Here is a 14368-nt window from a genome sequence, read left to right on the forward strand (position 1 = left end):
CACCTGGTGGCAACAGGGAGAGGCCACTCCTTCTGGGGTGGCCATCAGCCCTGGTGTGTCACTGGGGCACCATTGTTGGGATGCTTAGGAGGTGCTAAGTCCAGGTGGCAGGTCATCAACAAGGATGCTGGGGCTGCTGAAGGGATACTGCCTTGCCTCTCCCAGAACAAGATTAGCTGCTTCTCTTAGTTGCCACCCACACTTCCTATTGGCTGAGCCTAACCAGAAGCCACCAGCCTGGGAATCTGGGGATGTCCTCTGTGGGCATCTAGTCGAAGTAATATAAGGCCAAGTACATTGGACAAGCATAGGGCTGAGGGTCAACAGAAAACTGGTGTACCAGATAACGTAAACATGACCCTCCTCAGGCAGGAAAGGGAAGGGAAAAGATGATGTAAGGAAAGACCAAATGGCAGAAGACGGGACAGAAGGGAGAATGGGAGGAATAGGGAAAATTTACAAAGACTTAAGTAAAGGTTAGACAAGTAAAGGTACCCCAGGGGGCACCCTTGAGAGAACAGGAGTTAGAAACCCAGGCTATACATTCACTGGCGCCCTCAGGTGGCCTGAGGGATTCACTGCACCAACGTACACAGAAGTTGACGGAAGGAAGAATTCCTCTAAGTCTATGCTCAGGCAAAACATGGCCTAAAGTAGTCAATAGTTCTGTTTTCAAATTCTGGAATCCTAGGAGATTTCCAAGGAAACTTAAGGGACAGTCTTGCTCTGGTAGACTTTTCTTCCCTTTTGGTAACCCTCCCTCCTCACAGTGTTTCTGTTCCCACCTGGGCACAGTTCTTGACAGACCTCCCCCAGAGTTAGGGGATGCTCCAAGTCTACCTAAATCTTTTTTTCAAAAGATTTAGCTTGAAAAAATGTTCTATAATCTAGTGAGACAGTCATTGAAAAACCTGCATTTACCTAATTTCAAAATGTCATACATGATAGACCTATTTCAGGCCCTTCCTACAGTTATGCCATATTGCATGTCTATTTTCCTATTTTACATTCCTTGATGATTCAAGGGATTTTCAGTTTTCCTTCCCCCTTTAATGATGTAATTGAAGAAAATCTTTTTCAAATATTCAATCCTTAATATATGATTCATTATTTATACATTTTGAAGATTTTTGTTTTATTTTTACTATTTCTCTTTTCCATACATTTTTACACTGCAAGGGCTTATGAAGCAAGTTAGCACCTGCTCAAGTTTTGTTCCCATTTCTCATCGTAAGGAAAATATGACATAGATGTTGCAAAACATTTTTAGTGTTTCTAATATTAACCTATTTTATTCATCCTGCAATGTTTCCAAAAATATCTGAAGCCAGAGTTTTTTCCTTTTTTTCTTCTTTTTATCTGCCTTAAAAATTCATCACAGAATTTAATTAATCATAATCCTTTCTAATGTGTAATAATTGGTCTATACATGTACATATTTTACTTTATTTCATTTATTTTACTTTTGTATGCATATTTGTTTGCTTTATTTTTTTATTTTATTTATTTTTTATTATGTTATCTTAATCACCATACAGTACATCATTAGTTTTTGATGTAGTGTTCCATGATTCATTGTTTGCATATAACATCCTGTGCTCCATGCAATATGTGCCCTCCTTTTTTTTTTTAAAGATTTTATTTATTTATTTGACAGAGATAGAGACAGCCAGCGAGAGAGGGAACACAAGCAGGGGGAGTGGGAGAGGAAGAAGCAGGCTCATAGCAGAGGAGCCTGATGTGGGGCTCAATCCCATAACACCAGGATCACGCCCTGAGCCGAAGGCAGATGCTTAACTGCTGTGCCACCCAGGCACCCCTATGCCACCCAGGTGCCCCAATATGTGCCCTCCTTAATACCCATCACCAGGCTAACCCGTTCCCCCACCCACTCCCCTCGAAACCTTCAGTTTGTTTCCCGTAGTCCATAGTCTCTCAGGGTTCATCTCCCCCTCTGATTCCCCCCTTCATTTTTCCCTTTCTTCTCCTAATGGCCTCCATGCTATTCCTTATGTTCCACATATAAATGAAACCATATGATAATTGTCTCTCTCTGTTTGACTTATTTCAGTTAGCATAATCCCCTCCAGATCCATGTCGATGCAAATGGTGGGTATTCATCCTTTCTGATGACAATATTCCATTGTATATATGAACCACACCTTCTTTATCCATTCATCTGTTGAAGGACATCTCGGCTCCTTCCACAGTTTGGCTATTGTGGACATTGCTGCTATGAACATTGGGGTGCATGTGCCCCTTCTGTTCACTACATCTGTATCTTTGGGGTAAATACTCAGTAGGGCAATTGTTGGGTCATAGGGTTGCTCTATTTTCAAGTTTTTGAGGAACCTCCATACTGTTTTCCAAAGTGGCTGTACCAACTTGCATTCCCACCAACAGTGTAAGAGGGTTCCCCTTCTTCCACGTCCTCTCTAACATTTGTTGTTTTCTGGCTTGTCAATTTTTGCCATTCTAACTGGTGTAAGGTGGTATCTCAGTGTGGTTTGATTTAAATTTCCTTGATGGCTAATGATGTTGAACATTTTCTCATGTGTCTGATAGCCATTCATATGTCTTCTTTAGAGAAGTGTCTGTTCATGTCTTCTGCCCATTTTTGACTTGATTATTTGTTTTTTGGGTGTTGAGTTTGAGAAGTGCTTTATAGATTTTGGATACCATCCCTGTATCTGTAGTGTCATTTGCAAATATCTTCTCCCATTCCGTGGGTTGCCTCTTTGTTTTGTTGACTGTTTCCTTTGCTGTGCAGAAGCTTTTTATCTTGATGAAGTCCCAAAAGTTCATTTTTGCTTTTGTTTCCCTTGCCTTTGGAGACATGTCTTGAAAGCAGTTGCTGTGGCCGATGTTGAAGAGGTTACTGCCTATGTTCTCCTCTAGGATTTTGATGGATTCCTGTCTCACATTGAAGTCTTTCATCCTCATTTAGAGTTTATCTTTGTGTATGGTGTAAGGGAATGGTCGAGTTTCATTCTTCTGTATATAGCTGTCCAATGTTCCCAGCACCATTTATTGAAGAGACTGTCTTTTTTCCATTGGAAATTTAGCTGTAATCACCAAGACGGCATGGTACTGGCACAAAAACAGAACATAAATCAATGGAACAGAATAGAGAGCCCAGATATAGACCCTCAACTTTATGGTCAACTAATCTTGTTTACTTTTTTAAAAATGATAATAAAAACCCTTTATGGCCCACAACTTAACCTGACAACTAAAACATTATTAATAACATGCATTTATCAACAGGCTTCTCTCCATGACAAACAATATCATTGCCAAATATTTCACGTCTTTTTTTTTATTATGGTATGTTAGTGACCATACAGTACATCATTAGTTTTTGATGTAGTGTTCCGTGATTCATTGTTTGCTAATAACACCCAGTGCTCCATGCAATATGTGCCCTCCTTAATACCCATCACCTGGCTATCCCATCCCCCCACCCCCTCCCCTCTAAAACCCTCAGATTGTTCCCGGGAAATAATCACATGTCTTTTTTTAATTCCACAAAATAGACATCAATTTTATTATATTAGTGTAATTCCAGTTTGCCTACATTCAAACATTTCTGTGTCAATGATTTCTTCTTGCAACTTAAATATCTTTGGGGGATTATCGTCCTTCTTTCTCAAGTATACTCTGCACTAAGTACATACAAGATGATTCTCAAAATGGAACATTCCACTCACAACAGAATTCCTTGCAGAGATCCTTCATATTCCCCTTCAGATATCAATGCATTATATATAATCTACTGGCATCATAAGGATACTTCCTTCAAAAATACAGGATGCACACAAGGGTCAGACCTCCACCTCCTGTAATGCCCATAAAAACCATGTTCATGTTCTTACCTTAAAGAAACTCAAAGTGTACTCCGTGTACCTACACCTTTCACAAGCCCCACTCAGTAAGGAGACTCCGTGCTCTCCCATTGTTGGGTGATTCACCTTGATAACTCAAGGCCAACCTAAAACAGAGAAGTTCCCACATATCTGTACCTCCACGATCAGTGTAAGGTGAGGAAAGGGGATGAGGATGTAAGGAAAGCTAAAATCATTAGAAACAATTGGTTGTTCTCTTTCCTTGGGTATCAATGAGGAAAAGAGATGATAGGTTTTTTAATTTATAACTCTTCTTATTCATATATTTTATCATAGCCTTCTTCTTAGCCATTAGCAAAAAAGATAAGGAAATCAATATTTACTGAGCTGTTACCATTAGCTAAGCATGATATATGGAATTTTATACATTTTATGTCTAAATACAATTATTCCGGGGCGCCTGGGTGGCACAGCGGTTAAGCGTCTGCCTTCGGCTCAGGGCGTGATCCCGGCGTTCTGGGATCGAGCCCCACATCAGGCTCCTCTGCTATGAGCCTGCTTCTTCCTCTCCCGCTCTTCCTGCTTGTGTTCCCTCTCTCGCTGGCTGTCTCTATCTCTGTCAAATAAATAAATAAAATCTTTTAAAAAAATAAATAAATAAATAAATAAATAAATACAATTATTCCTCTACAATTTTGATTAATAATTCCATTTTCTTGCAATCTGTCAATTCCTTAAAAGTATTTAACACTATTGTTTGTCCCTTACATAACAATCCACTTTTATTTTGGAAAATATGAAAACTTTTGAAAAGGATAAAAAGTGAATATCACCCATAATCCCTTGTTGTCTGTGGCTCTTTCTTTCATATCCAAGAAAGTAAAAATAAAAATATTCTCCTCCTTGGATACATATAGAAATGTTTATAGATATGTGTATATACACAGCTCAGTATGCACAAGTATTTCCTGACTCTGTCAGTTGAAAAGACCTAAAAGTAACAACATTCCAGTAACAAGGAACACAGCATCCAGAGCTTGGTTTCTAACACCATTCTTCAACAAAAGGTACCAGGGCTACATGAAGAATTGGCTGATTCTAAGGCTGAAATAGAGAAGGTCCAGTATGAACTTGATTCATCACGTAACAACACAAAGTGCAAAAAAAAAAAAAAAGAAGAAAAAGAAGAAGACAAAGAAAGATAAGAAAAGAAAAGAAAACCCACAATCATAATGGTATGTTAAAGGGACACAAGAGCCAAATGAAAGAGCCCCCAGTGACTAAGAATGGAGCAATTTAAGCAACAAAATAAATAGCATAGTATTAGACTGTAACCAAAAGTATAAAATAAATACCTATGATACTAATATAAATAAATAATTGAATAATGAAGTAAATGGAAGAAAATAGACAATTTCCTTTCATAAGAATTCCAAATAACTTATGAAGAAACTGCACTCTCAAAAAAGTAGAGTATAACTGCCCACTCCATAAATGTGGGTTGCACATAGTGACTTCCTTCTAAAGAGTATAGTATGAAAAGGGAGAATAAAGTGGAGAAACCTGACAAATGCTACCTAAGACAAATGACCAAGATTAATATCAGCAGTGGTTAAGTCATGTTGATAGTGTATACTCTTGATATGATGTGATGACAATGGCACTTCACCTCTGTGGTCCTCATCACCAAAACCCATAATCCTAATCTAACCATGAGAAAAACATCAAATAAAACCAAGTTGAGGGGCATTGTACAAAATATCTGACCAGTACTCCTTAGAACTGCCAATGTCGGGGTGCCTGGGTGGTTCAGTCGGTTAAGTGTCTGTCTTTGGCTCAGGTCATGATCCCAGAGTCTGAGATCAAAACCCATGTCGGGCTCTCTGCTCAGCGGGAAACCTACTTCTCCCTCTCCCTCTTACTGCTGCTCCCCCTGCTTGTGCTCGCTTTTTCTCTCTTTGTCAAATAAATAAATAAAATCTTAAAAACAAAAAAAGAACTGCCAATGTCATCAGAAACAAAGTCTAAGAACTGTCACAATCAAGAGGAGCCTAAGGATACATGAATTAAATGTAATGTGCTATCCTGGGTAGAATCTTGGAAACTGGACTTTAGGTGACAACTAAGGAAGTATGAATACACTGAGGACTTTAGTAATAATTTATCAATGTGGTTCATTAATTGTGATAAATGTAAATTAATGTAAAATGTTAATAATAATGGAGACTGGGCAGGGGGTATATGGGAATGCTCTGTAACTATCTTTGCACCTTTTATGTAAATCTAAAACTATTCTAAAATTAAAATTTTATTTTAAAAAAATCTTCACCGTCCCATCTCCAATCTCATCATCCATGGTAATCGATGTTACTGGCATGGATCAGTTCATTCATGACAAGTGCCACATAGTCCAAGGTGTTCTCAATATTTCTCCAGGTTATTCTGGCGGGTGGTGAGATATTGTTACCCTAAAACTTGAGAGGATGTTTTAAGTCTTTTAAAATATTTAGAGTAATGTGTTTATTTAAAAAAATTATTTTCCAAAGTGAACTACTACCAAAAACATAAGTTTGATATGTCATTATACTTAAAAACATTTCTCACTTTTATTCTATCCCCTTTGTGTATGTCTCAATTTGGCTGGGCCATGGTGCCCACATATTTGATCAAACATTATTCTGGATGTTTCTGTGGGGATATTTTGGATGAGATTAATGTTTAATTTGAATGGATTTAGAGCAGAGCAGCTTGCCCACCATAATGTAGGTGGGCCTGGTCCAATCAGTTGAAGGACTGGCTAGAACAAAAGGCTGACCTCCCCCAAACAGGAGGGAGTTCTTCCAGTGGACTACCTTTAAGCTTCATCTGCAACATCAGCTCTACCTGGTTCACCAGCTGATGACTTTGAACTTGAACTGCAACTCTTTCCCGAGTCTCCAGTCTGCCAGCCTCTTCCATCAGATTTTGGAATCACTAAGCCTCCACAATCACATAGGCCAATTCCTTGAAATAAATCTTATTCTGTACGTATATACTGTTTCTGTTTCTCTGGAGAAGCATAACTAATACACCCTCCTAAACAGGCACAAGAGGAAGAAGTTCCAGTACACTGTTGGAGGAAAAAATATCCAAGATTGAATGCACTGGAGTGGGTAAGAGGAACAGTTGTTCTGTAACTATGTCACCCCTCCCCAAAGTGCCACAGCTCAGTGCAAAGAGAGACCTTCTAAGCTCATGGTTTCTCCCATGGAGGAAAATGGGAGCATGTGAGCAAACACCTGGCTTCCCAGCTGTATGGGCTAAGAAAGGGGCCCACTTCTTTCTTGCCCCATCAAAAATACTAAGATGTGCTACATGACTAGGAGTGAGGGGCCTTGGAGAACAGCAGCCAGTTGCTCTTAGAGGGCATCAAAGACACATGGGTCCCACTAAGCACTTCACAGACTCCATCAAGAAGACAGCCTATGAGCTTCTGGTGATACTTCACCTGTGGATCCCCCCAGCTGACCCATGGGCACCCCAATATTCCAGGTGCCTCACCCACATACCCTACCACCTTGTAGTTGGCAACCTGTGTGGCCCCCAATGGCAACAAGTATAAGCCTTTGCAGACAGCTAGTGAAAACATGCAGAAAGACGGCACAACTCTAAAGCATTGAGAAAAAGCACACAAATTTGACCATTCAGTTCTGCCCTGGGGAAAGCAAACAGGAGGCTGTTGGTACCCACCCTCTGACCTGGTTTTGTAGAATCAAGAAAAGGCATAGAATATTAAGAATTCTGCCTAAGAGGAAGCAAGGAGCATGGAGTAGGTGTGTCGACAGGAAAGCTTGGGAAAGCCTCAAAATACCTACCAGGCTAACAGAAGGTATTTGTTTCCTGAATCCAGGCAGTAAAGGCTGGAGGAGGTGACCGAGTCTTCAAATGCAAAGACACCCTTTGCCCTGGTTTAGCAGAATCAAGAAAAGGCAAGAAAAGCAAGACAGGGGCGCCTGGGTGGCACAGCGGTTAAGTGTCTGCCTTCGGCTCAGGGCATGATCCTGGCGTTATGGGATCGAGCCCCACATCAGGGTCCTCCACTATGAGCCTGCTTCTTCCTCTCCCAATCCCCTTGTTTGTGTTCCCTCTCTCGCTGGCTGTCTCTATCTCTGTCGAATAAATAAACAAAATCTTTAAAAAAAAAAAAGAAAGAAAGAAAAGAAAAACAAGACAAGAAAATTACAGGCCAAATATCCCTGATTAAAATTGGTACAAAAACCCTCAATCAAACACTATCAAACTGAACTCAAGAGCACATTAAAAGAATCATATACCACGATCAAGTAGGATTTACTCCAGGGATGCACAATGGATCAATATATAAAGATCAAAAAAACATGATATACACCACATTAACAAAAAAGGGTAGAAATCATATGATCATCTTAATCCACACAGAAAAAGAATTTGACAATATTCAACATCCTTTCATGAAAAAATTCTCAATAAATAAGGTATAGAAGGAATGCACCTCAACATAACAAAGGCCATATATGATAAGCCCATAGCTAACATCACACTCAGTGGTGAAACAGAAAATTTTTCCTCTAAGAACAAGAACAAGACAGGGTGCCTAACTCTCACCATTACCATTCAACATAGTTCTGGAAGTCTTAGCCAGAGAAATTAGGTAAGAAAAAGAAATAAAAGGTATCCAAATTGGAAAGGAACAAAGAAAATTGTCTCTGCAGATGAAATGAGCATATATAAATACTAAAGGCTCCACCAAAAAGCTATTAAACTAATCAATTAATTCAGTAAAGTTGCAGGACACAAAATCAACATATAAAAATTAGTTACATTTTTATACACTAAGATCAAACAATCTGAAAAGAAAATTGAGAAAATAATCCCATTTATGATTGCATCAAAAACAATAAAATACTTACAAATAAATTTAACCAAGGAGGTGAAAGACTTGTACACTGAAAACTGTAAGACGCTCATGGAAGAAATTGAGAAAGACACAAATAAATAGTCAGATATCCATGTTCATGGATCAGAAAAATTAATACTGTTAAAATGTCCGTATTACCCAAAGCCATCTACAGATTCAGTGTAATGCTTATCAACATTCTAATAGTATTTTTCACAGAAATAGATTTCTTAAATCCTAAAATTTGTATAGAACCATAAAAGACCCCCAATAACCAAAGCAATCTTGAGAAAGAAAAGCAAAGCTGGAGGCATCATATTTCCTAATTTCAAACTATATAACAAAGCTATAGTAATCAAAACAGTATGACATTGACATAAAAAATAGACACATAGACCAATGGAACAGAATCAAGATTCCAGAAATAAACCCATGTATATGCGGTCAACTAACCTTTGCAAGGACACAAAATCACACAATACAGAAAGATAGTCTCTGATAAATGGTGCTGGGAAAACTGGATATCCACATGCAAAAGAATAAAACTAAACCCCAATCTTACACCACTCACAAAAACTACTTGAAATAGATTAAGGACTTAAACATAAGACCTGTAACCATAAAACTCCTAGAAGAAAACATAGGGATAACGCTCTTTGATTTGCTCTTGGCAATAATTTTTTTTATATGACAGCAAAAGCATACAATAAAAGGAAAAATAAACAAGGGGGACTATTAAATTTAAAAGATCCTGTACATCACAAGAAACAACCAACAAAAAGAAAGGGCAACCTACAGAATTAGAGAAGTATTTGCAAACCATTTAGCTGTCATGGGATTAATATCCAAAATATATAAGGAACTTATCCAACTCAACAACAATAAAAAATTATCCAATTTAAAAAATGAGCAAATCATCTGAACAGACGTTTTTCCAAAGATATTCTAATTGTCAACAGTACATGAAAACATGCTCAACATCACTAATTGTTATGGAAATTTAAATCAAAACCACAATGAGATACCATCTCACACCTATTAGAATGGCTATGATCAAAAAGACAATAAATATGTGTTGGCAAAGATGCAGAGAAAAGGAAACCCTTGGGACACTGTTGGTGGAATTGTAATTGGTACCACCATTATGGAATACAGTAGGTTCCTCAAAAAATTAAAAATAGAACTACCAAATGACGGGCTCCTAAGTGGCTCAGTTGGCTAAATGTCTGCCTTCGGCTCAGATCATGGTCTCAGGGTCCTGGGATCGAGTCCCACATCGGGCTCCTTGCTCTGTGGGGAGTCTGCTTCTCCCTCTGCTCCTCCCCCTGCTCATGCATGCTCTCTCTCTCTCTCTCTCTCTTTTTCTCTCTCTCTAAAATAAATAAATAGAATCTTAAAAAAAAAAAAAAAAAAGAACTTCCAAATGATCCAGCAATTCCACTTTGGGTATATATCCAAAGGAAACAAAATTAGTATCTTGAAGAGATATCTATACTCCCATGTTCATTACAACATTATTCCCAGTAGCAAACATGGAAACAACCTAAGGGTCCATCAATGGATGAATGGATAAAGATGTGGTATATATATATACGCAATGGAATACATTGCCTGAGAAAGGAGATCCTGCCATTTGCAACAACATGGATGAATCTAAAGGACAGTATACTAAGTGAAATTAGCCAGAGAGAAAGACAAATACTTTATGATCTCACTAATATCTGGAATCCAAATAGATAGATAGATGATAGATAGATAGATAGATAGATAGATAGATAGATAGATAGATAGATAGATAGATGCCAAATGCAAAGAAACAAATGGCGGCCACCAGAGGCTGCAGGGTGGGGGAATGAGAAGATGCTAGTCAAAGGGTGCAAGCCTTCAGTTACAAGATGAATAAGGCACCTGGGTGGCTTGTCAGTTAAGTGTCCAACTCTTGATTTCAGCTCAGGTCATGATCTCAGGGGCGTGAGATGGAGATTTCACATCAGGCTCTACACTGAACATGGAGACTGCTTAGGATTCTCTCTGTCCTCCCTCTGCTCCTCCTTGCTCATGCTCTCTTTCTCTCTAAGACAAATATTTTTTTTATTCATGGAACATTACATCAAAAACTAAAGATATACTATATGGTGACTAACATAATAAAAAATTATTTAAAAAATTTTTAAAAGATGAGTAATCTCTGGGGATCTAATGTTCAGCATGATGGTTATAATTAATAATATTCTGCTGTGTACTTGAAATTTGCTGTGAGTAGACCATAAGCATTTTCACCACACATGTAACTATGTAAGGTGATGAGTGTGCTAATTAACCTGATTGTGGTCAAGGCGCCTGGATGGCCCAGTCGGTTAAGTGTCTGACTTCAGCTCAGGTCATGATATCTGGGTCCTGGGATCCAGCCCTGAAGTGGGCTCCCACTCAGCAGGAAATCTGCTTGTCCCTCTCACTCACCCCCCACCCAGGCTTATGCACACATGCACGCTCGCTCGCTCGCTCTCTCAAATAAATAAATAAAATATTTTTTAAAAATCCAATTGCGGTAATCATTTCACAAAGCATACATATGTCAAATCATCACATTGTACATTTTAAAAATATAAAATTTTATTTTTCAGTTATAACTCAATAAAGCTGAAAACTCAAGAAGAAAGGAAGGAAGGCAGGCAGGGAGAGGGGCAGGGAGGGAGGAAAGTAAAGAAAAAACACCAGACACCCAGGAGTTCTCACCCAAGAGTTTCCAGTGAAATTTCTACGTCAAGTTCTGAAGCCAGATCTGAGATCATCTCCTGCAGTTCTTACAAAATGCAACTTCCCTAATTAACTCATGTAGTTCAGGCTCTAACTCCAGGGAATAAAGGCTAATGCTCCACCTTTCTCTTGAGCTCCCAGGCTCAGCCAGCCAAAAACTAACTGCGTGAACTACAACTGCTTTTCTGCGAGGTTAGAGCTGAGATTTACTCTCTTGAACACAATATTTAGTCACAGAGGAAAGTAAATGAAGAGACACCAAGTAACGAGGCCTGAGACCATCTGAAAGAAATCTCTCACCAAATTGCACTTATTGAGGATTTGAAAATCTTTTCAGCGTGGCCAATTGAGACATGGATGACCAGAACTTCAGGACAATCTAAATCTCGGGCATTCTGTCTTCCTGCCCTCGTTGTGACTCCCAACTGGAAAAATAAAAGTTGCTGTTTTTCCTAGAGTTATTTCATTGAAGTTTAAGTTCTTAGAACCTCAGATAAGGTCTACTTAGGAAAAGAGCCATGAAATGTCTTCTGTACCAGAAAATACTGGAGTATGGTAGTATTTTCTATGATTTTTCTGAAAGTTTTTCCCAACTGCTTTCTAGTCACTTCATGGTTTTATTAACATCTCTCATTGGACCCTCTCTCTCTCGATCTCTGAGACATCGCTTTTCACTTTTTCACCTCATTTCCACACAACAGAGAGACCTTTGCCTCTCAGTGATCCCTAAGCTGTGTCTGTATTTCTCAGTATGTTCTACTGGGCTTTTGTCCTCAAGTTTTCTTTTAGGTAATTAGGAGATCAATGTTTACTCACTGAATAATGTTAATCATTAGGAAAGGGGAATCCATGAATTTTGGCAGAAAATACCAGAAAATATTGGTGCCCTGAAGTACACTCTCTTTTCCCAGGTCCTCAGTCCTATATGTGCAGAGAATTCATTTTTCTGCTCGTATTACCCATGCCAAATATAATCCCTGCTGAAATAATTAATGTAAAGAACAATGGGAGACCTAGTTATAACAATTCATTCTGGTCGTCAAGTCCCTTCTGTAAGTACTGAAGCATTTCAGCTTTCTCTCCTCCTAACCTCACTTATCAACAATTTAATTAAAGACCTCAACATCTTCTGAGTTGAACTATACCAGGACAAGTATTAGGCACCTATTGAAGTTAAGTCTCATGTTTTGATTATTGGTCCTTAACTAGTTGTCCCCTGGAAAACACAGGCAGTCTCATTAGATCTAAAGACTTGATAACTGTCTTGATGTGTGACCCTTACCAAAATTGTCTAATCTTACATTAGACACAAACTCAGTCTGGTAAAAGCAATCCCAAATGTTGAAATTTCAGTAGAAATGAAGATGGTGAATATTTATAATGCTACTTGATTTCAACTTTATATTCTACTTCTGTTAAGATGGTCTCTGGGGGAAAAAAATGTGGAATGTGAAATCAGTTTGCTTTTGTTCTGTGTGCAGTTCAAGGAAAATTGATAAAAAGTCTTGGGAGAATCCCTTGAGCTGCTCTTCCTACCTCTCTACCTTCCCAGGAACTGCCCCATGACTCCCTACATTCACAACCAGTTTTAGATCTGGAACCACTCACTCAAACTTTGGGCTGAATTGAATTCACTGTCCTTCTTCTTGGAGGTAAGTGAGAAGATTTTGGTATTAGCATTTTATCATTTCCTTAAAGATGAACCTAAGGACATTGTCCTATTTTGAAAGAAGATATCATTTGTCAGAAGATCTGCGCTTTGAGCCTGGAGTGAAGTGGGTCATAAGGTCACATGACGTAGCTGTCTCCCTGATAGCCTGTGGTGTTTCCATTCCAGGATAAAAGTTTTCAGGTTTTGGATCCATAATGAGCAGCTTCTCTAATATCTTCTGAAGATACTAGAGTATTTTCATGCTAAGATTTGGTCCTTTTAACCAAATCAATAGAGAGTAAGCATAGAAGAACTGGACCAATTTCTCTCATTTGAATACTAAATTCCAAATTCTTAAAAATGTTCACAGTCTTGACAAGAATGAATTTTGTTCACAGTGTTTTTTGTTAATATAAAATCCAGAGAGTTGTTTACTTTCAAAAGTATTTTATGGGGGGGGGCGCCTGGGTGGCACAGCGGTTAGGCGTCTGCCTTCGGCTCAGGGCGTGATCCCGGCGTTATGGGATCGAGCCCCACATCAGGCTCTTCTGCTATGAGCCTGCTTCTTCCTCTCCCACTCCCCCTGCTTGTGTTCCCTCTCTCGCTGGCTGTCTCTATCTCTGTCAAATAAATTAAAAAAATATATATTTTTTATGGGGACACCTGGGTGGCTCAGTTGGTTAAGCATCTGCCTTTGGGGGAGGGTCCCTGCTCAGCGGGAAGTTGGCTTCTCCCTCTGCCTCTTCCCCTTCCCCACTTGTGCTCTCTCTCTCTCTCTCAAATAAATAAATAAATAAAATCTTTTTTAAAAAAGGATTTTATGGACTTTTTAGGGGATAATAAATATCATCAGCCTTCTTCCCAATATGACTCCTAAAATGAGCAGGATAGGACAGTTTAGAATGTGTACCCTGATACCTGATATGGCTGCATTCTGTACCTCAGTGAAGAAACAAACATACTGACACTCAATGAGGAAAAGGGCATCTCTGAGAAACTTTTGGGATGGTATATTAGCATGTGGTTGGTTTTGGTTTTATTTTAAGCTAAACATTAAAACAAATTACAAGTTAACATCTCATACAACTCAGATTTAGTATTGTTGTTTGATTATCACAAAATATATTATGTTCCTAGTTTTTAAAAGACCTGAACTATGATTTGTAAAACTTACTGGCATTTTTGCTGAATAGGTTTAAG

The sequence above is a fragment of the Ursus americanus genome, chromosome 25 (genome assembly GCF_024610735.1).
Source record: "Ursus americanus isolate L20-20 chromosome 25, mUrsAme1.1.p, whole genome shotgun sequence".
Taxonomy (NCBI): Eukaryota; Metazoa; Chordata; class Mammalia; order Carnivora; family Ursidae; genus Ursus; species Ursus americanus.